The sequence below is a fragment of the Canis aureus genome, chromosome 3 (genome assembly GCF_053574225.1).
Source record: "Canis aureus isolate CA01 chromosome 3, VMU_Caureus_v.1.0, whole genome shotgun sequence".
In the NCBI taxonomy this organism is placed as follows: Eukaryota; Metazoa; Chordata; class Mammalia; order Carnivora; family Canidae; genus Canis; species Canis aureus.
The window spans coordinates 88,528,664-88,555,372 of NC_135613.1; the positions used below are offsets into that span (position 1 = coordinate 88,528,664).

Consider the following 26,709-nt stretch of genomic DNA (forward strand, 5'->3'; position numbering starts at 1 on the left):
CACCGCAGCCCTGGCCCAGGCCGTGTGGCCACCTCGGCCCAGCCGTCACCTGTGCGCGGCTCCCTGCGGGCGGGGGGCAGATTGATGGTCCCAAGGCTCTGCTTTGATGGTATCACGTTTATAGACACATAAAGAGACGCACTCAGGCAGGCAGGCATGCGGCATCTTCACCATCTTTACAGAGCTTTTTAGTGCCGCCCATCAAGCTGTCGTCGGCCTGAAGGTCCCACACTGAGTGTCCCTGATGGCTCCCGCGGCTGGGGGGTGGCGGGGGGACACCCGCAGGACAGGGCGCGCAGTGGCACCGCACAAGGCCGTCACGGGCTCTGAGTGACATCTGGGCCTGTCCCGCCCTGGGCACCCCCGGAGCACCCGAGGGACCAGAGGCCGCCGGCTCCGGGCACTGTCAGCACTCGGCTGCAAAGGGCGACACGCACCAGCCGTTAACCAGGCGCCGGGGCTTGTGTTCCAGGCTCTGGGGGGGAGGCCTGGGGTCCGGGGGCGGTGCTGGGCAGGCAGGTGGGCTGAGCCCCGGCGGCCACCTGCTGCTAAGGCTGGGATGGCGACACCTGCAGTCGTGGCGAGGACGCACTTCTGAGGGAGTACGGGACCCGGGAGTGAAAGCACCCGCCGGGCTCGGGGGCCAGACGTGCCGCACACGTACTGGCCGTGTGACTTGCCGGTCACTTACCCTCCCCGGGCCTGGGTCCTTCCTCCCGACGCCCGGTGCCTGCTGTCCGCGGGGACTGCGGATCAGGAAGGCCTGGCCCGAGTGGGGCAGCGAGCAGCAGCTGGCCCTGCCCTGTCCGTACGCAGGATCCTCTGCCCCTGGCCTTCCCGAGGTGTGAACGGAATACAGGGGTGTGCGGGGAGCTCGGGGCACGTGCCCTCCAGGCTGGGACTCTGGGTGCTGGCGGCCGGGGTGCAGCAAGGGAGCCCCGAGGGCCTCGGAGGGCAGCCCTGCGGTGCCTGCGCCACTAAGTGACCAAGTCGGTCTCCGAGAAAGGCCTCGGTTGCTTCCGTTGCAGCTCCGAGCTGCGTCCCCGAGGAGAGAGAAGAGAGGGGGCCCAGAGGGGGTGCCCTCGGGAGGGGCGCGTATCCTTCCCACCAGGCCGGGACTCCGGCTTCTTCACGGCTCCTGGTTCGCTGGCGGGACGCGTGGGGACGCAGCTTCTTGCTGGGGGCTGGCCATGGACTGACGGCCCCCGACGGGCTGACTTGGGGCTGCGACGGGAGGGGGGGACGCCATGGCACAGCCGCCCTCTGGGCCTCAGGGGGAGGCGTCGGGGCCGAGGACGTGCACAGTCCCCTGTGGTGCTACCATCTTTCCAGGTGGCCAGCGAGCTCGTCTTCTACCCTTGCCTCTGTCATTGGTTTGGTTTGGTGGCTCCCCGCCAGGTGTCCTCCCCCGAGGGCAGAGACCTTCCTCCATCTGCTTCCTGCTGGAACAGAGCCCAGGGCCTCTCCCGCCACGCGAGCCCGTCCCAAGGCCACACGTGGGCAATGCCCTCCTGAGCTCTGTGGCCTCGTGGCCCTGGCCGTAGGAGCTTGGGGGATGGTTCTGAATGGATAGCAGAATCCCGCAGGTGCTTATGGAGTGTCCAGTGAGTTCTGGGGACAATTAGATGCACCGAGGTTGTGGTTAGACCTTGGAGCTCATCAGTGAGGGGATGTGGGCTGTAAACAAGTGAGAAAGGAAGATACGAAGCCTCCAGGAAGGTGATAGGGCAAGGAAGGAAGAGATGAGGGGTGGCAGGTGCCAGGGCAGTGATGGGGAGGGAGGCCATGGCGACGTGGAGGGAGTGGGGAGGAGGCCCTCGCTGCGAAGGCCACAAAGAGGCAAAGACCCGGAGGACAGGGGGTTGCCCTGTGCGTGTGTGAGAGAAGGGCTCCCGGGGGAGGCTCCGAGGTGATGGAGGCCTGGCTGCTGGAGGCATGGCGAGGGGGCTCTGGCGAAGCGAAGCAGCTGAGCAAAGGTGAGTAGCAGACGTCCACTCCCAGAGGTCACCGAAGACCTGGTTGTACAGGCCTTGTCAGCGCCTTAGCTGTTTTTTTTTTCCCTTATAACTGGAGGGCCACTGGCTAGTTTTGAGCCTCCACAGTGGTGGGCAGCACTGGCCCCAGTGATGCTCACGGTCTCATTCCTGGGCCCTTAGAATGTGTGCAGTTGTGATCAGAGAGCGAGGATACGATGCAGGGAGCGGGGTCAGAGGTCACAGAGAGATTTGAGGATGGAGGACGGGGGCTCTCGGGGCTGGAACAGGGCAGGAGGCAGAGTCCGTGGCACCTGTAGGAGGGAGGGCCCCGGGTGAGGACGGAGAAGGAGCTGCAGGTGCCTGCAGGCACCCGGGGCCAAGGGCCGGGAGCAGGCAGGTGAACAGACCAGACCCGCCGGGTGTCGCCGGGCTCCACCCCCAGGAAGGGATGCACCTGTGGCGCGGCAGGCGACCTGCCCTGGGAAGATGCGTCCTAAGGCTGTGCCCGGGCTCATTGTCTGAAGGCTTTGCCCTGGTGACAGTACAGGTGACCCAGGGGGAGGCAGGCGGTAGCTGCGGGGGGCGAGACAGGTGGACAGACATCCCAGGTCACTCTGGGCTGACCCCGGGGGCTGGAGGGCTCCCCCAGCGAGGCCGGGAGGAGGAGGGCGGCTCCTCAGGCTCTCTGGCCTCCTGGGCGTCACCCTTCTTACCAGGGCTCACTGGGCCGAGGGTCAGACCCAGCGAGTGTTGAGCGTGCAGAGCGGGTCCTCCCCACTCACCACGAGGACGGGACCTCGGTTCAGCCACTTACGGCTTCTCCAATACAGGCCTCGCGCTCTTTTCCACGACCCAGCAGACTCTCATCCTCCAAACAGCATCTTAAGTCCTCCTTCCTTCTGGAAACCTTCCAAAACTGGGCACGTGAGGATCCAGCTTCCCTGGCTCCCCGGCCTGGGAATTCTGAGGGGCGTGTTCTCACAACTCCACTTTCAGTACATTTTCTCCCAGTGTGGTTTTGACATTGAATGTGCCACGTAGGCTGTGGTGGGCTGACTCCCGCTGCCCTACTGGAGCTTTCTTCAAATGGATGAACTTTACAGTGTCTTAAACAGAGACTGTGACATGAAAATATTCCTAGGAAGTGTATCCATCTGTCCATCCTTCTGTCCATCCATCCATCCATGCACCCATCCATTCGTCCATCTGTCCATCCATCCGTCCATCTATCCATCCATCCATCATCCGTCCATCCATCCATTTGTCCGTCTATCCACCCATCCATACATCTGTCCATCCATCCATCCATCATCCATCAACCATCCATCCATCCATTTGTCCACCTGTCTTCCATCCATCTGTCCATCCATCTACCGTCCATCATCCGTCCATCCATGCATCCATCCATCGTCCATCTGTCCACCCATCCATCCATCTGTCCATCTATCCATCCATCCATCCATCTGTCCATGCATTTGTCCATCCATCTGTCCATCCATCCATCCATCTGTCCATCTATCCGTCCATCCATCCCTCCATCTACCATCCATCCACCCATGCATCTGTCCATCTGTCCATCCAATACTTGCTGAGTCCTTACATGTGCCCACATTTGTTCTCAGCACCAGGGACAGAGCTGCTGTCAAGGGGGTTGCAACCCAGTGATGCTGACCCAGCGGTGTGAATCAACATTTAATTCAATCTTTGATGGGCAGCCCGGGTGGCACAGCGGTTTAGCGCCGCCCTCAGCCCAGGGTATGATCCTGCAGTCCAGGGATAGAGTCCCACATCAGGCTCCCTGCATGGAGCCTGCTTCTCCCTCTGCCTGTGTCTCTGCCTTTCTCTCTCTCTCTCTCTGTCATGAATAAATAAATAAAATCTTTAAAAAAAATAATCCAATCTTTGGGATATCGGTTGCCTCAGAAATGGAAAATGTCAAGGCTGGAAGGGACCTTAAAGATCATCTAGTAAAACCCTTTCCCAAATGAGGAACCTGAGGCCAGAGGGACACAGGGGGCCAGAGGTCCCTAAGACGGTCGGTGGCCCAAGCAGACCTGAACCTGAGTCCACTGCCTGGTGCAGTGATACCCCACACTGTGATTTTCCAGGCCTGGACGTGGTGCCCCGAGTGGATGACATCTGAGGCCGGTGTGGCGGGTTGCAGTCACAGAACAGGGGATACTGTGACATTTCAGGTGACTGGAGCCCAGGGCGAGGGGACCACCTAACAACGGAGGGGCTTCGTGTGTGTGACGCATGGTGACGTCTCAGGGAGGGATGCTTCCGGGGCATCCCGAGGCGGCCGCGGCCTGCGGGTGTTTACCTGGGGTGGATTGGAACCCCCAGTAGTTGAGCAGCCCCATTCCCTGCACTTGCCCCACCGGGTGGGCTCAGGCCACCTGCAACCGCACCTCGAACCTCCTGGGTGCTGCGTGCTGGTTCCTCGGTGCGCGCTCCTCACGCGGGAGCTTTGCAGGACCGTAGCGTGGTGGCCGGCCTGGCCCACGGCGCCCATGCCAGCTGTTACTCATCCTCTTTGGTTTTGTTCCCCAAGCCTCCTGTGTCGTGGCTTCCACAGGAGGTGACGTCTGAGCGGCGCCGGGCAGCCAGGAGGGCGTCTGGTGGCATCTAGGTGGCACGTGGTGACAGCGCTCATTACCTTCTATGTGAGAGCTGATGAGGAATCGTAACATACAGAGTCCTAGAGAGATATATTAGGTGATGAATTTGTGTAAGAATTCTGGAAATCCATAAAAATTTTAAGATGAGAAAATTGAATGGGTTTCCATGAGCATACCTTTTTTTTCTTTCATATATCAGTGTTGGTGCTTAAAATAGCTCCGATTTCTGCCCCGGACTCGCTGATGATTTGTTGGAAGTCTTGATAGGCACCATTGACTGGAGACTTTGTGCACACAAGTAGGCGATAAAGGTTTTAGAACCATTTTCTTACAACCACTTAGAAATTTACAACATTTGAAATTAGACTTAAAGGCTCCAACGGTTCTTCCTTTTCCTTCACTGACTAAAGTAACGTGGGAATCTCTTGCAATAATCTAAATAGACTTCTTATGGGGCTTGTTCATACCCAGTGTTTCCAGATGACGAGTGTGCAGCCAGGGCTGGAGGGCTGCTCAGTGGGAAACCTTTGCCGACGAGCACCTGCCAGGAGCCCACGCTGGGCCTGCCGTGCCCCTGCCGCAGCGGGCGGCTCCTCGGCTGCAGGTGAGGCCGCGGGCCCTCTGGCCAACCGGGCCTGGGGCTGCTGGAGCAGGTGTGCCTGCGACCCCGCACCTCCACACACATGCACGGAGTGTCACAGCGAGCAGCGTGTCCTGCGTGCCCTGAGCGCTGGAGCCGCCCTTTGGAGCCCCTCCCCCCCTGCACTGCTTGCAATGCCAGGACCCATCTGGCCCTCGGTCCTCGCAGGCTCCCGGGGCTGGACCCACCGGGGCGCCGGGGCCCAGCTGAGCGCATGGCTTCCGAGGCAGCTCTGCATCCTCCCTCTAGCGCCTCCTCCATCTGTCTCATTTTGAGATGACAGTTTTCTCTTACTCAACTGAGGAAGTTGAGACGATCCAGTGGAAACTCCCATTTCCCTTCTTTTGTATGTCAAGTTCTCCATTCCTCATCCCTCCTCTTTCTTGCCTCTGATTTCATCGTGCACGTATTTGCTCATTGCCCAGTGTCTGCTGAGTACACCGCTGGGTGATGCAGGTGCATAGTGTGGATGCAGAAGCACAGGTGGGCTGGGGGAGGTGGGCAGGAGCTCGGCGGATGCTCCTGGCAGCCCCTCGCCCATCCTGGCCGCGTCTGACGCGCTCCCGACCTTTTCCCCGCAACATCTGTGCTGTTCAGCCTTGCAGCTGGCCGCTGTTCCCTCTCGCTGCTGCCGGGTTTACCCCCTCTGCTCTCTCTGGTCCTCCCACCTCACGCGGTCTTCAGCTTCATGCCCTCTGGGCCTGTGTTCTTAAAGGTCACCAAAGACTGTGGCGCTTCCTCAGCCTCCCGTCCCTCAGCCTCTGTGGCATCAGACAGTGATGAGCACCTTTATTCCACGTGACTCCGCATTCTGCTCCCTCCCACCCCCCACTTACTGGTACTGGAGAAACCTGTCTGGAGGGTGAAAAGCGGTAGGAGAGGGGGATGGAGGCCTGAGCGGGAAAGCCAGGGAACCAAGTCTTATATGGACTTAGAGTCAAGGGCTTGTACGTGGTGACCTTTGAGTCTTTGGATTTTCCCCTTTGGTTTTTATCTCTTGGCTTAAGAGGGAGGGAGCATCCTCAGTAGCACAAATGTGCTTTGTGTTTTTTTTTTTAAATAGTAGGGAGCAGGTTAGGGTCCAGACCTTGTTTTCCACGTCAGTTATTTGGATGAAATGCAAATCTCCAGAGGGGCCAGACGGCTTGGGCTGTCCCCCCAGCCCCGTAGACGGAGAAGCCACAGCAACCTGTCAGGCACCCAAAGCCCTGGCACGTCTCATGGAAGGTTTATTCTCTGCATCGTCGGGACCGGCACAATCCCTTCCTCTTCTGCCCTATAAATGAGGATTTCTCCCAAAAGTGTGTGTAGAGCCTGTGTCTTCTCCTTTTTCTCTGACAACTCACTTATTCCAATGACACGAGCCCTCTCTTCTCTGAAGTTGAAGTCTAAATTCAGAACACTGTAGTCATTGCCTTGTCTAGGTTTTCCCTGAAATCAGGGCCTGAGGAAAGGGCTTGGGTGCAGACCAGGCCGTCTGTTGGGATGATGATGCCCAGGGACAGGGCGAGAGGCGGGAGCAAGCGAGCAGGGCAAGGAGGAGGGCTTGTCCCTGGGCGCGTAGCTGAGCCCGCCATCACTTCCAGGCCGGTGGTTGGACCGGCCTGGTTGTTGTGCTGGATTGTTCTAGATCTCTTGATGGAAAGTGGAGACTGGAGCTCTGTGATTCCGCGGTTCAGGATTTTCCAGCGCATCTGAGCCCTATGATGCGCGATCCCATCAGAATTTAGCTCCTGTGCAACCTTGCGGTGAAACCCTAATCGCCCGGACGGTGGAGGCTCTCTGCTTGCCCTCTGCCTAGCCTTGTCCCAGGCACCTGGGAACCTACTAAACGCTGGTGAAGGAGGCTGACGCTAACCGTTTCCCAGCCCTTGGTCCTTAGGTCGAGGAAAGCCTTATCTCGGCCATCAGATGTGGCTTCCAAAGGAGAACAATGACAGTGATGACGGTCGTCCACAGCTTTCAGTGACCGCGGCGGTGGCGGCGGCGGTGGTGACCGCGTCTGTATCACCACAGGAACCGTGGTGAGGGCAAGTCAAGTCTTTACAACGGTGGCTAATACAGGTGATGTGCTTGGGCGCCTTGCTCGGCGCTTAAGCATGGGTTGATTTCGGCTCAGGTCGTGATTTTAGGTCGTGAGGTCCGGTCATGCTCTGAGCTCCGCACCGAGTCCGGAGCCTGCTTACGATTTTCGCTCTCCCTCTCCTTCTCCCTCTGCCCCTCCCCCCTGTTCCTGCGCTCGCTCTCTCTCGCTCTCTGTCTCTGTTTCTCTCTTCTCCAAACCATCACGGGGATAAGGCCGTGGTCACTCCTAATTATCTTGATTTTGTAGATGTGGGAGTTGAAGCTCTGAGAAACTAGTCACCTGCCCAAGATCCCACTTCCAGGAGTCAAGTCCAGGTCTTGCATCTCTTCTCTGGATCATGCAGGAAAGGGCAGGGGTGGGGGACGCAGAGAGGCAGAGACCCAGGCAGAGGGAGAAGCAGGCTCCCTGCAGGGAGCCCGACGTGGGACTCGATCCCGGGACTCCCAGGGTCACGCCCTGTGCTGAAGGTGGCACTAAAGCGTGGAGCCACCCGGGCTGCCCCATATTGTCTGAATTCTTAATTCGGCGTTCCGAAGCTCCAGCCCCTCGACTGCAGGGTCGTGCAGGCTGGTGTCAGGGGCCTAGAGACCACCCAGGGGACAGTGTCGATGGACCTTTCTGAGCTGCGGGGGCCACGTGCTGTAGGGAGCCGTGGGCCAGGCCTGTGCCAGCAGCCTTCCCGAAGTGGGACTCAAGGCCGGTTGGTCTACATAATTGCAAAACCTGTTTAAGAGCTCCCACATCTCTTTTTAGTTCTCATATAGTTTCCTTTAAAACCGTCGCGGCCGCCAAGCTTGGGACCGCACAGATGGGCATCGTGGGGGAAACCTGAACACCACCAGCTCGGAACCAAAAGTGAATCAGGAGCGTTACGTTCTGAATGGGAAGCTGGGAAGCAGTCCTGAGAGTGTCTCACTCAATTTATCTGCTGTTTTTCTTTCTACATATGTAAAAGAGTAACATGTAGCAGCAGACGCAGCCGAGATAAACCCAACCAGCTCCCCGGACAAATATAAAACAAAAACCACGTCAGGAGATCGCATTGTGTCCAGATTTAATCAGCAGTTGCTCCTTTCCTAAGAAATAATATGTAAAAAAAACGAAAAAAAAAAGGCGATACAGTTGTTGCTGTGTCACATTTAGTGAAACGGAGTACGTGAGCCACAGACGGCTGGGGTTCCCCTAAATAGTTCTCCCGTGACGTGTCGTGTAGTTGCACGAGCTCGTTTGGTTGGCAATGCCCCTTGGTAGGGAGGTGATTTTTGGTGTCCATGAGGTTAGGCCGTGGTGTCCAGTCGTCTAGGTAAGTGTCAGTCTAGGTGTTGCCCTGGAAGTATTTTGTAGACTCAACATTTACCATCGGTTGACCGTGAGAGAGAGAAATAGATTATTTTCCATAATGTGGGAGCTGGGAGAGGCTGGTCCAATCGGTTGAAGGCTTTTAAGTCTCCAAAACCGAGCTTTCCAGGCAGCCCGGGTGGCGCAGCAGTTTAGGGCCGCCTTCGGCCCAGGGCGTGATCCTGGAGTCCCGGGATCGAGTCCCACGTCGGGCTCCCTGCAGGGGAGTCTCCCTCTGCAGGGGAGTCTCCCTCTGCGTCTCCCTCTGCCTGGGTCTCTGCCTCTCTCTCTCTCTCTCTCTCTCTCTCTGTCTCTCATGAACAAATAAAAATAAAATCTTAAGAAACAGAAAAACAAAAAACGAGCTTTCCTGAGAAGAAAGTAATTTTGCACCCAGACTGTAGCGTCACCTCCTACCTGGATTTCCAACGTGCTGGCCTGCCCCATTGGTCTAGAACCTGCCAGCCCCGCAAATCACACGAGCCAAGTCCTTAAGAGAAGGCTCTCTCTCCCCCATTGGTTCTCTTGCTCTGGAGCCCAGACTGTCATCTTTGAGCAGGTGTTGGATAGAGTCGAACAGCACGACTAACGTGGAACCGAGGACGGGCGCCTTCTGGGCTCACACGGGGAGAGAACCTTCCTTAATGCACCTGCTTTTGCACCAGCTTGATGGGGGGCAGGTGGACTGTTGTTGGTGACGCTCAGCGTCGACCCCACGGCTTCTCCCCACCACACAGACCCTGCCGTCCACCCCAGCTACTTTCCACCTCGCTGGGTCTGCCCCTTTGCCTCGGGCTCTGGTCCTTTAGAGCTCAGCGGACCGTCCTCTGAGGCGCCCCTCGCGTCTGCTGGGACCGCAGGACCGGAAAGGCCTGGGAGCGGGGACCTCTGCGGGCGCTGATGTGCTCCCCGCGGCGGGTGCAGGGAGGCCGCCCCACTGCAGCGCGAGTCTCCAGGGTGCGTGGCTCTGGGCCCTGGGCGCAGGCTGACGCGGGCCGCGGGAGCTGGATTACCCGTCTCCCCGGCATGATCCATCAGCCCCTCAACAATGCGTTTGTGACAGTTCATTAGAGTCCGCACGGCGGAAGGACGGCCCTCGTGCGCAGAATTACAAGCCACTGCTAAACAGCGCGTCAGACGGCCTGTTGTCTGCTGTCACCCGGATGGATGTCGTAGCGCTGGCTCGCCTGGCCTGTTAACACTCTGCAGCCCATACTCTGCCGAATGGTTTCAGGTATGGCTTGATCACTGAGGGAGGGAGCTGCACCTGTCCCCGGGCGGGGGCCCCGGCAGAGAGGAGGAGCCAGGATCCTGTCCCTAGGCCTTGTGACGGGCCTGATGATGGGCCGCCGGAAGCAGCAGGAGCCTGAGCCACAAAACGTGAGTCAGAGGGGCCCCGGGGCCGCGGGGTCAGCCCTTCCTCCCTCGGAGGCTTGCGAGGGACCAGCCCGCTGTGCCTCCCCTGCACCTCCCCCTGCCCCGGGCGCCTGGGGAGTGGCTGCCCGGGAGCAGGCTGCTGTGGGGGGTCTGCGATGGCTGAAGGGCCTCGACCTGGGGGCAGCCCCTGCTGGCCGCACCGACAGTCCCGCAGGCCGCCCCCCAGGGCTCTGGCCCTAATGGGCCACAGCTGCTGCCTGACACTGGGCTCTACCCAGTGAAGCGGGACCTTCCTCCTGTTGTCACCTTACGGGTGGCCTGTCCCGCGCTGAGACCAAGGGCCGTGTGTCCGTGGGGCAGGGACCCTGAGGCCCCACTCTGGGAGTGGCCTCGTCGTTCATGGCTCGTGTCGGTGCCCCCGAGAGAGGCGGTCCGTGTTCTTGTTTGGGGGCACAGCCGCCATGGTGCCCGGGGCTCCCAGGCTGGGCCCCCCTGCCCGGGCTGTGCGCTCGCCGAGGTGCGCGGCCTCCCCTACACACAGAGCGCAGGAAACAGTCCTTGCTTAAACCCTAAAAGAGGAGCAATGATGTAATCAGGTAAAGTGCCCGGTAGGTATGTGGACTGTGTGTGTGTGGGGTTGACTGCTGCGCCCGCCCATTCATTCGCGGTGCCCCCAACCTGGGCAGAAAGCTGCGGCAGGGAGGGCCCTTCCCTTGGGCCTGGGGGCTGGGGGGTGGGGGCATATTTTGGGGTCACCCCCGACTCCACCGGGCGCGCTGCTGCAGAAGGACCTGACCTGGCCACTCAAGAGCCGGGTCCACACGGTGGGGGTGTGTGCCGTGGGCTGCGGCCGGGTCCGAGCTCCTGCCCCATGAACACTGACCTCCTGGTGGGGGCATCGGCTTAGAGTCCGCGGACCGGGGGAGGGGAGAGGGGGAGAAGAGAGGGGGAGGGGGGCTCTCACGGGTGGGCGGGGGGTCGAGGGGCGTTGCAGGGGGCTGGGGTGGGCGGGGGACGGGCCTGGCACCGCTGGGAGCTGTGGATACCCAGTAAGTGGAGTTTAGGCTGCTCAGTGGTTGGTGCCAGTGCTGACCCCCCGCCGTCTCATCCCCGTCCACCCCACCTGCCACCCCGCCTCTGCCCCCCACGCCGTCCCCCCCACTGCCATGGCCCCCCCCATGCCACCCTGCCCTACATGCCATCCCCTCGCCCACCTCAGCCCCCCCATCTGTCCCCCTGTCCCCGACCCCGTCTGTTGGTGGCGCCGTAGGAGGGGACACCTGCCTCCACGGTTCCCGGGCACCTGCTGCAGGCCCCAGGGGCTCAGTGACCCGCGCCCGGCCCTCCGGGAGCCCCCTGAATGCTGGCAGCGGCCACCTTGGGCAGCGCCTTCCCCACCTGCACCCTCTCTGGTCCAAGGCCAGGCGGCTGTGGGCGGGCATGAGTGTCCGTGCAATGACAGTGCGCTCAGCCACGAGTCACCAGTGGGCACAGCGAGGACAATGGGAGAACCTTGGAAGCGTCCCCTTGCCCCAGCCCTGAGAGCCGGTCAGGGCCTTCGCCTTCCCTGCGGGCGCCGGGCCTCATGTGGGGGCTTGCTGTTCCTCTTCTGCTTTGCGGTGTTGCTGGCCCTGCCCGAGCTCAGGGCCACCGGCTCCGGCTGCTCCCCCCCCCCCTGCTGGGCCGGCTCTGCGCTCCCCTCTGTCCTCCAGCCCGGCTGGACAGGAGCCACCTGCACAGGGCTCTGCGCCTCAGCTCCCGCCCGGACGCCGAGGAGGACACAGTGACTTTCCGGAGACGCCGCGCGCCTGGCAGGAGCATCACTGCGTCCCCAATGCGAATCCCCACAGGACAATGGATAGAGGTTCCTTTGTTGTGACCACAGCAGCGTCCTGATCTGCCTGCGGTGATTAAAGTGTAACCGGGCTGCCGTTTAATTTCATTCCGAGCCCTTTCCTAATTGTGCTGTGTAGACATCTTGGTCCAGGAGCACTCCCTGCCGCTCAGGCCCCATCGGGGGCTCCGTCCTGGGAGCTGGGCTTCTGCTGGGGAGCGAGCTCCGGGGCGGCCTGTGGGTGCCCGTGCGCACGGCCGCCCTCCTCAGGGACTGCTCTTGTTCTGACTCGGGAGGCCTCTTCCATCCTCCCATCTCCTGATGAAGACGCTCCAACTGCATCTTCGGGAAGACGAGCCCCCCCTGCACCCCCTTCACGAAGGCTGGTGATGCACTTGGCCCGCACTGACGTCGGCGCCGACTGAGGAGCAGCTGCCCTGTGTGCAGAGCTCTCCTAAGCACCCCAGACCTGACCCAAGCCAGAGGGAGGGGCCGAGGCCTCAGGTCAGGGGCGGAGTTTGCAGGCAGAGCTGGGGCAGAGGAGGAAGGCGAGGCTTGGGGGGAGGCTAGCAGGGCAGGGGTGGGGAGGGGCACCAGGCATGAGTGCAGCTAGGGGGTGGCGGCGGCAGGCAGGTGGGGTCCCTAGCGGCCTGAGCCCTCTGCTCTCCGTTGGCCACTCGGCCGGAGGCTCGAAGCCCGTCTGCGGGGGCCCCTCTGGCCAGGCTGCGCCTGCCCTGGAATTGGGAAGGGCCCGACAACAGGTCGTGAGGCCCACTCGACGCCGTCAGCGGAGAACCCCCGTGACTCCGTTCCATCTTCTTGGCCCCAGGAGGACAAATAAGCATGGATATGGCCTGCAGGTCGGAACAAACGCACTGGCCTCTGGGAGATGAAGGGGTGGGGGCGGAGTAGGGGTGGGCTTGAGACCGGCTTCTGTGGCCCTTACAAATCTGGGATCCCTGGAGATTGCAAAATAGGGACAAAGGAGAAAGGGTGCGGAGTCGACAGGAGGTACATGTGTTGAAGTTGTCAGGGAGGACCTACACGCTTGCTGCGTGAGTGTGAGTGTGAGTGTGAGTGTGCACACGCACCGGGTGTGGGCCGCCAGCTGCCGGGATGAGCCGGGGGGAGCAGGGGCTCCCCATATTGTCTGAATTCTTGATTAAAACAGTAAACATACTTAATTTAAAGAACTGTCGGGATCCCTGGGTGGCGCAGCGGTTTGGCGCCTGCCTTTGGCCCAGGGCGCGATCCTGGAGACCCGGGATCGAATCCCACATCGGGCTCCCGGTGCATGGAGCCTGCTTCTCCCTCTGCCTGTGTCTCTGCCTCTCTCTCTCTGTGTGTGTGTGTGACTATCATAAATAAAATAAAAAAAAAAAAAGAACTGTCAGTGGGATCCTGGCTTCTGGTTGAGACTTCTGGAGGGCGTTGTGTTCCCTTTAGAAAAGATTTTTCAAGTCTCAGGTCAAAATCCATTACTTGTTCTAAACTCGGTGTGTAGGTCACAGACAGCGTTTAAAAATGAAACGACAAACATTATATGGTCTCATTCATTTGGGGAATATAAAAAATAGTGAAAGGGAATAAAGGGGAAAGGAGGAAAAATGAGTGGGAAATATCAGAGAGGGTGAGAGATCATGAGAGACTCCTGACTCTGGGAAACGAACTAGGGTTGGGGGAAGGGGAGGTGGGCGGGGGGTGGGGGTGACGGGCACTGAGGGGGGCACTTCACAGGATGAGCACTGGGTGTTATGCTATATGTTGGCAAACTGGACTCCAATAAATAAAAATAATAATAAAAAAATAGAAAAAAAATAATAAAAATACAAAATAAAACCGAAACGCACACAAACACAAAGCTGAGCGTTATTTGGTGAAATAAGACAGATTTAATAAGCACGTTGTGCTTTGTGAGGTGAAGGGCCAGCTCTGGGGTCAAACATGGTGCTTTGGGGTGTGGCTGCAGACCTGCTCCTGCTCAGCCGGTTCCTGGGATTCAGACGCTGAGGGACCCCCTGTCCCCCGCCTCCAACTCTCTGGAGCAAAGAGAATAAAGGCCCCAAAGAATCCTTTTTTTTTTTTCTTTTTTCTTAATTTTTTTTTCCTGGTCCGTTGGACCCAAAGCCGCGTTTCTCCCTCTTTTTTCCCAAATGCGCTACGTGCTATGGGTTTGTTGAGAAGGTGCTTCTTACCAGCAGCCTCGGGTGCTATGGAGGCAGTTTTCTCTGCAGAACCGAGAGCTCCCCGAGGGCAGGGCTGCCTCCCCCGCAGAGCTGCGTGCTTGTCCCTCTGCCTGCAACATGGGAACCGGGGATGGAAAGATGCGGGGCCACCTTGTGAGGTCCGTGCAGGAACAGCGTCAGGTTTCCTGTTGACCCAATGCAGCATCGTCAGCAGTGAGCCCCGAGAGCCCACGGGCACAGGCTGCTACTCACAAAACGCTCCATGCGAACGCGCGTGTGACCCGGCGGCAAGCCATCGCGCGGGTCGTCCTGGTCATGTTTCTTCTCTGTACTTTACAGTCTCTGAGGTCCTGGAGCCTGTGACCCGGAGGGACGACCCTGAGTGACAACCGGTTCCTACAGATGGCGAGCGACTCCCTGCGTGGTGTCCTTGAATTCCAGCCAGCAAACCCGGAGCCCTCAGCCCTCCCCGCCTGCTGTTTATCACAAGGTCCCGCAGTGCGAGGACCCTGCCCCACGTCAGCGCAGCGCCGGGTACGGGACCACGAGAGGCCGCCGCTGCAACCTCGGCCTGTTCAGCTGCACACCCTGCTTGCCCGACGTCTCCCAACAACCACAATAAAGGCTTTGTTCTTGTTTTCCTCCTGCCCCTTCTGGCTCCCGACAGACCTGGTACTCCCCGGGTGGCCCGCTGGGCTGGGGCACATGCCTCCGGCTCGGGGGCGAGACGTAACCGAATGTCCCCTCGGTGGCAGTGGCTGCTGGAGTGTGGGCCTCGCCGTGCCCGATGACAACACACCCCGGGGTCACCCCCCAGCCAGGGTCGCCATGTGAAGTGAGTAGGCACTCAAACCCCCCAGATTACTCCGGATTCGTAAAAGTAGACTCCAGCCATTTGGAGGTGCAGGTCTCCCCCTTGCTAACAGGCCTAGGCCTGCAGGGGACCTGTTCTACAAGCACAGCGGCCCCTTAGACGGTGCTCGGGCTCGGAGTCCGCAGAGCGAAGGCGGCGGTCGGCGTGATCCTAGGGCCTCCTGGGCGAGTCCGCTCCAGACCCACAGATGGTGGTGGTTTTCGGGGCTGAGCACGTGCAAGGGCATCAGCAAGGTGGGGAGCGACTCTGCAATGGGTCAAGCAGCGGAACAATGCTTTCAGACCTTTTCCAGAAGATTCCGGGGCACGTGTCGGGTGCCGCCCGCAGCAGCAGCTCGCTCTCTCTCACAGAAACGCCGCTCATCCTCCCTGCAGGGGCCAGTGGGAAGCTCCTCGGGCCCGTCCGCTCCAGCGACGGTCACGTTGGAGGCTTCGTGCGGTGAGAACGACTTGGCGGCAGGGAACTGTCATCTCGTTTCTGAAGCTCCGGGAGCTCGCCCGGTGGCCAGGGCTCCTCCCGCGGGTTTGGACACTGTGGCGATCTGTTGGGAGACAGGAATGTCCCGAGACAGCGAGGGAAGCGCCTAACGTCGCAGCGAGCCCGCTGGCCCCAGCTGCCCGTGGGTCTGCGGTGGACCCCAGCAGCTCCCGCCGGGCGTGTCCTGCGAGGCTGTTTCTGAGCTCGCGGCCCGGATGGCCCGACCGCGGGATGGCAACGACACACCGCATATACCCACGTCTGCGAGTGGGCCGCGCTGGGAGCTGGGCGGGCAAACTGATTCCATGCAGAGCCGCCCCTGCTGCTGCTGCTCCGCGTGGCCGGCATCTGTGGCCGGCCCTGTGATGTCATCATCTTTTTTTCTTTAAGATTTTATTTATTCATGAGAGACACAGAGAGAGGCAGAGACACAGGCAGAGAGACACAGACACAGACTGTCCCGACCTGGGGACACGGCTCAGCGCGCCGGGTGACGGGGACACGGGGGCCTTGTCGGGAAGCCGCGCCTCCGTAGCGGGCTGTGGAGGGCACAGAGCTCGCTTTCCTGATGAAAGGCTTCAGGCGGCAGCAGGCCGGTGGCGGGCTGTGCTTGGCCGCAGGTGGCAGGTGCCCAGACCCCCTGGGCGTGCTGGCTCCTCGGAGGGTGGGGCTGCGCTGGTGCAGGAGGTCCTTGTTGGGGACCCCAGGCTGCAGCCTTGCTGCGGGGGGCGCCTGGACGCGGGAAGCTTGGGGGCGCCGAGGGCCGCGTGGGGTCGCCTGGGGCCACCGCACTCCAGCTTACCTTCCCTGAGGCTCAGCCTCTTCATCCTCATCTCCAAGGATTGTCCTAAAACTTAAATGAGATTAAGCAGGCGAAGCTTTCAAAGTGCTTCCCTCCATCAGGCTCATCAAGGACGCTGCTTAGGAGCAGGTGCCGCATCCCTCCGCCCCCCCTCCCCTCCCAGCTGGTCCCGGGCAGGTTAGGGCCTGATGAGCAGTGCTGACCCACCACTGAGGCAGGAGCCAGGGCGCAGCTCCTGACCCCACAGGTGGGGCCAAGGCACCGTCACGAGCGGCTCCTAATGGTCCAGGAGGGGACGTGAGCGGCTCGAGGGGCAGGTGAAGGGGGGCAGTTGGATTATCCTCTCTCTCCTCCTCTAGAGAAACGTGAGATTTCTGGCCTGGAGGACAAAGTTCCCCCCTCACAAAAAGGAAGACAGTTAAAGCTTCCTTCTGCTGCAGGGTAACAAGGGGAAGATGCCCCTCCCCTCAGGAGGTGGCCGCTGGCTTTCCCCACCCGAGCAGAGCAAGCTTTCCCTCACTGCCGCTGGCTCACTCATCCCGAGCATTCATTTTCTTTCATGAGCAGAATTAATGACTTTAGCCAATTTCTGGTGCTCGTGAAGTGGTGCCTTTCATCACCAAGGTTAACAGCTCCCTGTGGCAGGTCCCCACTCCGCTGGGACGGATGACGCCCCCCGGGGGCTCAGGGCAGCCCGCACCCGTCCTGCTCCTGCGACACCAGATGTGTCCTCTTCCTTCAACCCACAATCTCTGCCCCTGTTAGTCCTCCAGCTTCAGGCTCGCCTCTCCCAGGAGTCCTCCCCGATTACAACCACCCTGTGATGTCATCATCTTTTTTTCTTTAAGATTTTATTTATTCATGAGAGACACAGAGAGAGGCAGAGACACAGGCAGAGAGAGAAGCAGGCTCCATGCAGGGAACCCGATGTGGGACTCGATCCCGGGACCCCGGGGTCACGCCCTGGGTCAATGGCAGGTGCTCAACTGCTGAGCCCCCCAGGTGTCCCTGATGTCATCTTCTTAAAACACTTGCACGAGCCCGTGATGGGGAGACAGCCAGCCCTGTGGGGCCACGCTGGGGAGCTGCTGACCAAGGCCCCTCACCCAGGGTAGGGCCAGGGAGGTTTCTGGAAGGAGGTGCGTTGAAGCGTGTCGCGGGTCACGGCTGGAGCCAGGGCCTCCCCCCGTCCGCTCGGGGTCTCTTCCTGCAGCGCAGTGCTTACTCCGGGGCCTGGCCCCTCGCAGCCCGCTGGCCCGATGCAGCCCGCTGCCTGCTCCTGTGAATGCGATTTTACTGGCCCGAGCCCTGAGCATCCCCAGTGCACTGGCTGGGCTGCTGCGTGCGATGCCGGCCACGCGGAGCAGCAGCAGCAGGGGCGGCTCTGCATGGAATCAGTTTGCCCGCCCAGCTCCCAGCGCGTTGGCTATTTGCGGTGAACCGTCCTGACGCTCAATCTCCACCAAAACGTTCCCGCCCTCAGAGCCGGGCGGTTGAGTCTCAGGGTAGCCGGTGTCACCGCGCTGAGAATCAGGCCATCAGGGCACCGTGTTTGGATCCTGGGTCAACCCGGTGGCCAGTGGCTGCACAGCAATAGAATAGTAAGAGCAGCAACGGTTCTATCGGCTCGGCCGTTATCATGTGACAGCCTTGGGGTTGGGCTTGCAAAATACATGATTTCATTCTCACAGAAATATCTGGAATGTGGGTATTTTTATCCTCATTTTACAGATGCTGAAACTGAGGCTCAGAATAAGTGGTGAGCCTAAGGACCATGTTCACCCTCTAGGAAAAGAAGAGGATATAGAAAACCAGTAGCGGGGTCCCTGGGTGGCTCAGGGTTGAGCGCCCGCCTTCAGCCCAGGGCGTGACCCCGGGGTCCTGGGATCGAGTCCCGCGTCAGGCTCCCTGCATGGAGCCTGCTTCTCCCTCTGCCTCTCTCTCTCTCTCTCTCTCTCTCTCTGTGTCCCCCATGAATAAATAAATAAAATCTAAAAAAAAAAAAAAGAAACAAAACAAAACAACCCAGTAGCCTAAATGGAGCTGAGTGCTCCCCCCACCGTGTAACCGCAGTGCGGAGCTGGAGACGCGCAACATGGTGGGGGGCCCGGAAGCTCCTACCCGGTGTTTGCAGGTCCCCGCTCAGGCTTCCGTCACCACAGGTCCCCAAGGGGCAGGCAGGTGTTTGGCTGGTGCCCCGCTGCCCCCAGGAGAATCGGGACTCGGTGCTGCTGAGGGGCAGAAGGCCCTGGGAAGGCGGGTGCGAGTGTCTGCTGCTTCCCCGCCCGCGGACACGCCGGGCCTCACGGGGCTCACGCTGCATCCACGTCACTCCCACGCGCTCGTCGGGCCCAGTCGCTGCCTCCAGCCCAGGGGCCAGGCCTCCCCCTCCACCCGCCCCCGTCAGTCCCAGACATGGCTGCTTAGAGCCTGGCGACCCATGCACTGGGTGTGGGGCTGCCCCTTCCTAGGCTGCCCAACGCATCCCTGTGGAGGAGGATGCAACAACCACAACGACAAGAAAACCAGCCTTCCAGCCAGGGGAGGGGGCGATTTCAGAGCTGACTGGTGCACGAGGGGGGGTTAGATTCTGAGGGCGGGGACGGCAGGCCTTGCCCCCCGGATGGTGGACCCAGTAGCTTCCTTGGCTGGATGCGTGGCCCCTGCTCTGCGGCTCGTGGGAGCGGCTCCTTGGGCGGCGTGCCCTCGGGTCTGCTTCACGGGGGTCCTCGCTCTCCATCGCCCTCCTGCCCCTTGGAGTCATGGGCGTCCTCGCTCGCCATCACCCTCCTGCCCCTTGGAGCTGGGCATGAGGGAGCTGGTCCTTCCTAGGGATGCCCAATTTCAACGTCTCAATGAGGGGGTGCGGGCCATGGCGGGGGGAACTGCTCTGCGGCCTTTGCAGCTCAAGTTGCTACAGACTGGGCTTCAGGCTGCTCTGGAAACGTCCCCTTAAAACCCAGATTGGCTCCTGGTCTATTTGCCTCTGAGCATTGCGATGTGCAAACGCCCACAACCACGATGTTTTTGTCTAGAATTTTTGTGTCTTTCATGCCCTGGCCCCTTTAGCTTGGTCCCCCCACCCAGCTCGTGACATAAGGGTGAGCGCGCTCATGACCTCCGGCTGCTTCCGGGGCAGAGCCTGCATCTTCTACGGGGAGCTCTGTGTAAAGGGACTCGACGAAGGCCTGGGGCCCTACTTCTATTTTCCCTTGCAATTCCCACCTTGAAGCCTCCTCTAGGGCCACTTCCCTCCGGGGTGCAGCACTCTTCCGAGACTTCTTGGCTTTGTGAGGACCTTCCCCGAGCTGCCCGGCAGTGTGGTTCCCACGCGCTCACATGCCCGCCCGGCCTGGGGGATGCCACCTCTCCCGGGGGTACTTGGGGGGGTGAGGGGGGGAGTTGGACCATGCCTGCACCCGATGCCTTCCCTGCCCCTCTGCCCACCTCAGGAGGCCGCAGCCCAGCTGCCCGCGCTCCAGGGGTGCTTCAGCCCCTCACAGAGCTCCGGCAGGTCCACAGTCCGGGTCTGCGCCGTGTGCACCCCGTCCGATCGCAGATTGCCACCGGGGAGGTGTGTGGGGCTTCTCGCGGAGACCTACCCAGTGGCCTGCACGGCCCCTGCCTGGGGTGGCCCCTCAGAACTGCTAAGCCCCACGCGACGGTCCCGGTTGCTCCGTCTGGAAGAGGCTCAGAAGATCATTCTGCTGCGTCCTGGGGCCGTTCCAGGAATGAAATGAGATATGGGATAAAGTGTGATGATATTTGAGGTTATCGTTAACCTGCTTTCCCTCCTGGGAAGCCCATTTGCATTTTAAGCAGAACTTTCATCGTCCAGAGCCAGACGGAAAGGACTCATGTTGACGGGGCACAGTCCAGGCACCGCGCCGGCCGGTATTGGAAATGCGGGAGGACAAACGCGGCAACCTCCAGCCCCTTTGCCATCACCCTTTAGAATCCCCTCCCCGCCCGAACCCGTCCTTCAGGATGCTGCCACCAGGCTCGCCCGCTGTGCTGGACGCCCCTCCAGGAAGCACCGTTCCGGGGGGCCCGGGCCTGGGGCTAGTAGGCTTTCCCCGGGCGCCGCCCCCCAGGAGCACTGTGGCCACCGGAGCCCCTCTGCATGCGGGACGGAGGGCGGGGGGCGGCCCGGGCACGCACGGCCCCCCTGCCCGGTGCTGGCTGGCTCGGCGGGCTGCGGGGAGAACCAAACACCCGGGGGGACACCGTGAGGGTGCCACTGGCAGACGTGGAGGGCTGCGCTCTGCGTGCGGGAAAGGAGGCCGAGCATGCGGCGAAGCGGCAGGAAAGCCCCGTCTCCCTGGGCCTCTCCGACCGAGGTGGGATCCGTCCTCGGGCCCAGGCCTGGGAGCCCCTCTGGGTGCCAGAAGTCAGGCCGACCTGTAACAAGCTCCGTTTAGGAAGGACATGGGGCCATTTTCTGCATAAAGTGGCCCTTTGCCCAAGTGATTCTATAATGCAATGACAAAAGGTACAAATACGGAAATGAAATTCCCCGAATCCTATCACGGCGAGTGGTGTTGGCGGGTGTCTGTGGCCTTCCTGACCTCTCTCCACGGACACCCACAGAACGACAGGGAAGTCACCTCTCAGACGTGGAGTCATACTCTTTATGGCATGTACCCCCCTGTTTCCCCCTTAGTTTTTGTGGGGCATGTCTACCTTTGGCAGCTGGGACACCCGTGTGAATCTTCAGCTCTAGAAACTTCTACTTTTGTAAAGAATTCTTTTGCAAGGCAATGGGGGTTGTTAAGCTATGAGCGGAGGCCTGAGCTTTGTCCGGTCGGAAAGGTTCCCGTGGGGCATCCTCCTCTGTCCTGAGGGCTCCGGGCCCCACACCTGCCGGTGTCCTGTGTGCGAACCCAGGAGCCCTGCTGTGCGGGCCAGTGAGCACCCACTGGGGGCTGGAGGGGGTGGGAGTCTGCACAGGTGACGCCGGGCTCCCGTCCAGTGCCCACCTGTCGACGGGCAGAGGAAGTGCTCACCGAAAAAAAAAAAAAAAAAAAAGGAAGTGCTCACCGGCACTGTGGGGGCTCCACCTGAGGGGTCCCCATGTTCGGTCGGCAGGGGTCACCGAACCTGGGCCAGAGGCTGTGGACCTGGGGCCGGAAGCCAGAGGTCCGGGTCCATTTTCCTTTGATGCCCTCGGCCCAGGCCCCGGTGTCTCAACAATTCACCCTCCTGTTGCCAAAGGACTGTGGCTGAAAGGAAGCGTGGACGTGGTCGCCTCCTCGCCTACGGTCTTCAGCAATTCCCCGTGTTCCGAAGGGAGGTGTGTGGGGCCTGTGGGGCCCGGTTCCAGAACCTTCTCCACCCGTAGCCCCCAGGGAGCCGTGTGCGGCTAGGAGGAACTTCTGCAGGCGACCAGTTCTCCCCTGCAGGCCCTTCGTCCCTTTGGGGGGCCCGCACGGCCCCTCTGGCCACGTCCCAGCCCTTCTGACGGCCAGGCTGAGATGCTCGCTCTGGGGCCTGTCGGGCCCTGCCTCCTGGCCCGAGCTGGGGATCACCCGGGGCCCTGGGCTCCAAGGCCCGGACTCCGCTGGACTCATGCAGTCGTCCCAGTATTGTGGAATGGGGTTCACTGGGGTCATTATCTCCTCTCAGTGCTGGCTTGGTGCTCCCTGAGGAGAGTGGGGAGCAGGGACGGCTCCGGTGACCAGGTCGGGCTGGGCGGAATGAACTTGACCACCCCATGCCGGGTGGCTGGGACCTGGGGGTGGCTGTGAGGGGCCGTCAGGGTGCCTGGAGCCTGGCTGGGGGGCAGGTGGTGGCTGTGAGGGGCCGTCGAGGTGCGTGGAGCCAGGATGGAGGTAGGGGGAGGCTGTGATGGGCTGTTGGGGTGCATGGAGCTCGGCTGGGGGGCAGGGGGTCTATGAGGGACCTCAGGTCGTGGAGCCCAGCTGGGGCCTGGGGGCAGCTGTGAGGGGCTGTCGGGGTGCGTGGAGCCAGGATGGGGGGCAGGTGGTGGTTATGAGGGGACATCGGGGTGCGTGGAGCCCGGCTGGGGCCTGGGGCGGCTATGTGGGGCCGTCAGGGTGCGTGAAGCCAGGATGGAGGTAGGGGGCGGCTGTGATGGGCTGTCGGGGTGCGTGGAACCCTTGGCGCCCTGGTCACGGCCCAGCGCTCTCCCCCGTGGTCTGCAGACCCAGACTCTGGCACCATGTGCAGCGGGCCCCGTGACCTTGGGGGAATCGCTTTGGTTTCTGGGCCTCCGGCTTCCCGGATGTGCAAGCAGCAGTGAGGCGAGTGCACCGGGTCACGGCACCCACGCCCTGCGTCTAAGGGGCCGACCCAACAGTGCCTGGGAACTTGGCTGAGGAGCTTCGGCTCCTCAAGGGCAAGGCCTCCAAGCGCGCACTGAGCGACCAGGTCTTAGCAGGCCAAGGAAGTCTATGCCTTGACACCATCCACGCTGCCAGCCTGGGGCCCCGGGCTCCCCGCGTCTGCAGAGCTGCCTTCTAGGTTGCAGAGGCCTGGGGAGGGAAAGGAGAAGGGGGCAAGGAAGGCAGTGCCTGCGCCCCACGGAACTTTGGGGGAACCAGGGCCTTTTAGTCACCGGTCAGGGCCTCCCCTGGGGCTCACAGGAAAGCCAGAGTGACAATTGCACAAGCCAAGGCTCCTTAGCTGCGTCTGTCACAGCCCCTCCCCCTGGGGGACAGAGCAAGGGAGTCAGGCTCCTGGCCTCCGGGCCTTACCCCACCTCTGCCCTCTCTCCATCCCTCCCCCCCACCTGCACAGCCAAGTCTCCCGGGTAAGGGGTGCAGCCTACTGGGTGGGCCTCCACCAGGGGGGTTTCCCAACCTCTTCAGGACATCTACAACCATGAGAATCCTGGAATCTCTGGTTGATATTCCACAAAGCCTAATAAAAAATTGAGTTTCGATTGGCGTTAAGGCTGCAAAGGGTAGCTGACGTGCCAAGGGCTTCAATACGAGCTTGAGTTGTGGGAACTTGGTGCGCTTATGTCATGCCTAATGGCGACCCCGATGAGCACTCGTAACATCCACTGAGTTGTTTTTTTTTAAAAAAAGGAGACAGAGCAATTAAAGATGATCCAGTAAACAATTCTTTGCAACATCAGACAGACGGAATGCAATATTAAAGGTCTGGAATGATGGGGAGGAGAGGCCTGGAAGCCACAGGCTCCTTCCTCCCTCATCTGGGAAGTGAGGAACCTACACACAGGACGGGTCAGCACAGGCCAGGGGGGTGGGACCTCCGGGCCTCTGGTTTTTCCTCGACTGTGTAGGACACGTTCTAGTGCCCGAGCACGTGACGCCTGTGCTTTTTGGGGCTACAGAGACTCCAATGAGCAGCGCAATCAAGGTTGGGCCTGACTCTCAGGCCGCAAGGGCACTTCCATGCCATTGCCAAGGTCCAGTCATTCCCCAAGTGCCCTGGTGCCTTTTTGGGGAGTGTGCTCCGATGAAAACGTCATTCTGCGAGAGGGTTCTACTCTGCTAACGCCCTGAGCTCTCGCTGCAGAGGTTCCAGAGTGCGGTTTCCCCAAGTTGGGTGTGAGAGGAGGACTGGCGGCCCCGAACCCTGCCGAGGGGGGAAAGACGCCCGCTACCGAACGTATGGACGTCCCGGATGCCAGGGAGCGGATGGCCGAGAAGTGTATTCTACCCCGTATGATGGGGTCTGATGAGCGGTGAGGGCATGGGGGTGAACAAGGTGCCAGGGGCCGCTGGGCGCCCAGGGGTATGTGCGCGATTAAAATAGCAACAAGCACAGGGCCCTGGGTGGCTCCGTTGGTTAAGCGGCTGCCTTCAGCTCAGGTCGTGATCCCCGGGTCCTAGGATGGAGCCTCCGGCTGGGCTCCCCGCTCAGGGGGCCTGCCTCTCCCTCTGCCCCCGGCCCCTCCTGTTGTCTTGCTTTCTCCCTCAGATAAATACAGTCTTTAAAAAAGTAAAATAAAATCATAGCAGGCACACAGTAAATATTTAGAAAACATTTTTGGAGGAGTAAGATGTAGAGACAATGAATGTTGTATTTGCTGCATAAACAGCAATATTAGCCTGTGGAGGAAGGTGCCATCATCATTGCTCATTTGGGAATCAAAGAAGAGCCAGGAAGTCATGAATTCAACATCTCAGGGGATAATAAACCTGAGAAGGTCTGCAGGCTGAGGGCAGGGCCTGGCAGAGACAGCCTGCAGGGGGAGGGGAGAGGGGGGTGGAGATACAGCCTGCAGGGAGAGGGGAAAGGGGGGGTGGAAACAGAGCCTGCAGGGGGAGGGGAAAGGAGGGTGGAGACACAGCCTGCAGGGGGAGGGTACAGCGGGCGGAGACCCAGCCTGCAGGGGGAGGGGGAGCAGGGCAGAGACAGCCTGCAGGGGGAGGGGAGAAGGGGGTGAAGACACAGCCTGCAGGGAGAGGGGAGAGGGGGGTGGAGACACAGCCTGCAGGGGGAGGGGGAGCAAGGCAGAGACAGCCTGCAAGGGGAGGGGAGAAGGGGGTGGAGACCCAGCCTGCAGGGAGAGGGGAAAGGGGGGGTGGAGACCCAGCCTGCAGGGGGAGGGGACAGCAGGGGGGAGACCCAGCATCCAGGGGGAGATTGGAGGGGGGTGGAGACACAGCCTGCAGGGGGAGGGGGAGCAGGGCAGAGACAGCCTGCAGGGGGAGAGGAGAGAGGGGCAGAGACACAGCCTGCAGGGGGAGAGGAGAGAGGGGCAGAGACACAGCCTGCAGGGGGAGAGGAGAGAGGGGCAGAGACACAGCCTGCAGGGGGAGGGGACAGCGGGGTGCACCCAGAGCGAGGTGGTGCAGTCCACAGTGTGCCTGGAGGCGGCTGGTCAGGCGAGGAGGCTGAGGCAGGGCTGCCCGCAGGGAGGGGTGTCGTGTCCCTGCTGGGAGGACCCGCCGGTCCCTAACCCCGCTGGCCTGGAGGGTGGAGGGCCCTGCCCCCGGCAGCCCGCGTCCTCGCCTGGTCCCTCGTGTGGCTGCCGGCAGACCCCGCCGGGCAGGTGTGCCGTGGGCTGGAGGGAGCCGTCCGTGGCCTCACCGAGGGAGGATCCCTGGTGGGAGGGCGCGGAGCTGTGTCCCCCTGGGTCGTGGGTCGGGAAGGCGGCCACGAGGCTCCTGGGCGTGCAGCCCATGCTGGTGGCGGGAGCAGCCGGGGCGCAGCATCTGCAGCTGGCCGCACCGCTGGCACCGTGTGGCCCAGGGCCCACTCCCACCCGGGACCGGACCCCTGTGGGGCGGCTGTATGCTTTCCACGGCCTGACAGACTGTGACGTCTGCCCTGGGCTCACAGCCTCCAGGGACACCTCGTTGCGGGGTCAGGAGGCCAAGGTGCAGGGTTTGAACCCAGTCCCCTGCTGCACCTGCTCTGTTTGTTCCCCTCCATGTGGGGGGCACGCTGGCGAGACCCGGCCCAGGCCTGGTGAACCCCCGCGGGCTGGGACGTGGGCTTGTCGGGTCACCACCCAGGGGGCCGCGGCCGCCGACGCTGTTTCCCTCCCTGCCGCCCCGCAGCCGCCCCGCACGCTCCCCACAGGCGCCCCGCAGGCCACCGGCGCTCCTGTGCCTGGACTCCGCGGGGCCCGGGAGCGGCTGCCGGCGGGACTCGGGGACCAACGCAGGTGGGAGGACGTGCCCAAGCTGGGCTGGGCTTTGGGGCTCCATGCTGCGCGTGGATCCAGCTGGGAACCCGCTTGCCCACAGTGCCGGGGCCACCGCTCCCGCGGAGCTGCAGGTCCTCCGCAGCGGGGGGCTGGGTGCAGCCAGGGTGACTGCGGGGGCTGCCGGCGCGGGCAGCTCCTCCCAGAGACCCTGCTCCCGGTGCCCCAGCGCCAGGGGGCAGCCCGTGTGCACGCAGCTCACTGGCCTCCTGGGGCCCTGAACGCGCGTGGATGGAGTGGGTCCCAGCGACACTGTGCCCTGCAGGGCGCTCCGGGGCTGGGACTGCACGGCGGTGTGGGATGTGCCCGAGGTGCGGAGGGCAGGGCAGAGGCAGGGAGGCCTGCAGGGAGGCTGGTGGCCGTGCATCCCCAGGAGGGTCCCACCTGCCAGGGGCTCCACTGAGCCGCGTGGCCGCTTGGGGCCTCAGCTTCCGCGTCTATACACAGCGGGCCTTGAGTATTGGCGGATGCCGGCGGTTCCGAGTGCGGTGTCCCGCAGCCTTCCAGGGAAGGGCTCTTCCCTCCGTGATGTCGTCACACTTGCTGCTTCATCTTCTCGGTCCGGAGACCCTGGAGGTAGAGACGAGCTAGCCCAGTGACAACGCTGAAAGGTCGGTGGGAAAGTGAGTTAAATGGATCCTCTGAGATTCTATGGGACAGATGTGGGGGGGGGTTACCTCACGGTGGTGACCGGGGTCTCCCCTGGGCGTGGAGATGTGCGAGGACTGATGGCGCCAGTGACCCACGCGGCCAGGGGGCAGGGATGGCTCCCGGGGCCACGGGGAACAAGTCCCACGGGGGATTTCGTCCTTCCCTGGGGCACCAGCACGTGCCAGGGGCACAGGACGAGAC

At 61.5% G+C, this 26,709-nt stretch overlaps 2 long non-coding RNA genes across 2 annotated transcripts; one reads left to right on the forward strand and one right to left on the reverse strand.

Annotated features, from left to right (window-relative positions):
* The first annotated feature begins 12,388 nt into the window (after positions 1-12,388).
* LOC144311573 (uncharacterized) lies at positions 12,389-14,699 on the forward strand. The gene is made up of 2 exons (XR_013377182.1): positions 12,389-12,732; positions 14,398-14,699. It is a non-coding gene; the product is annotated as an uncharacterized LOC144311573 (long non-coding RNA).
* Positions 13,742-14,825, reverse strand: LOC144311572 (uncharacterized). The gene is made up of 2 exons (XR_013377181.1): positions 14,068-14,825; positions 13,742-13,911 (listed from the first exon to the last, which is right to left on the reverse strand). It is a non-coding gene; the product is annotated as an uncharacterized LOC144311572 (long non-coding RNA).
* Between the last annotated feature and the right edge of the window lie 11,884 nt (positions 14,826-26,709).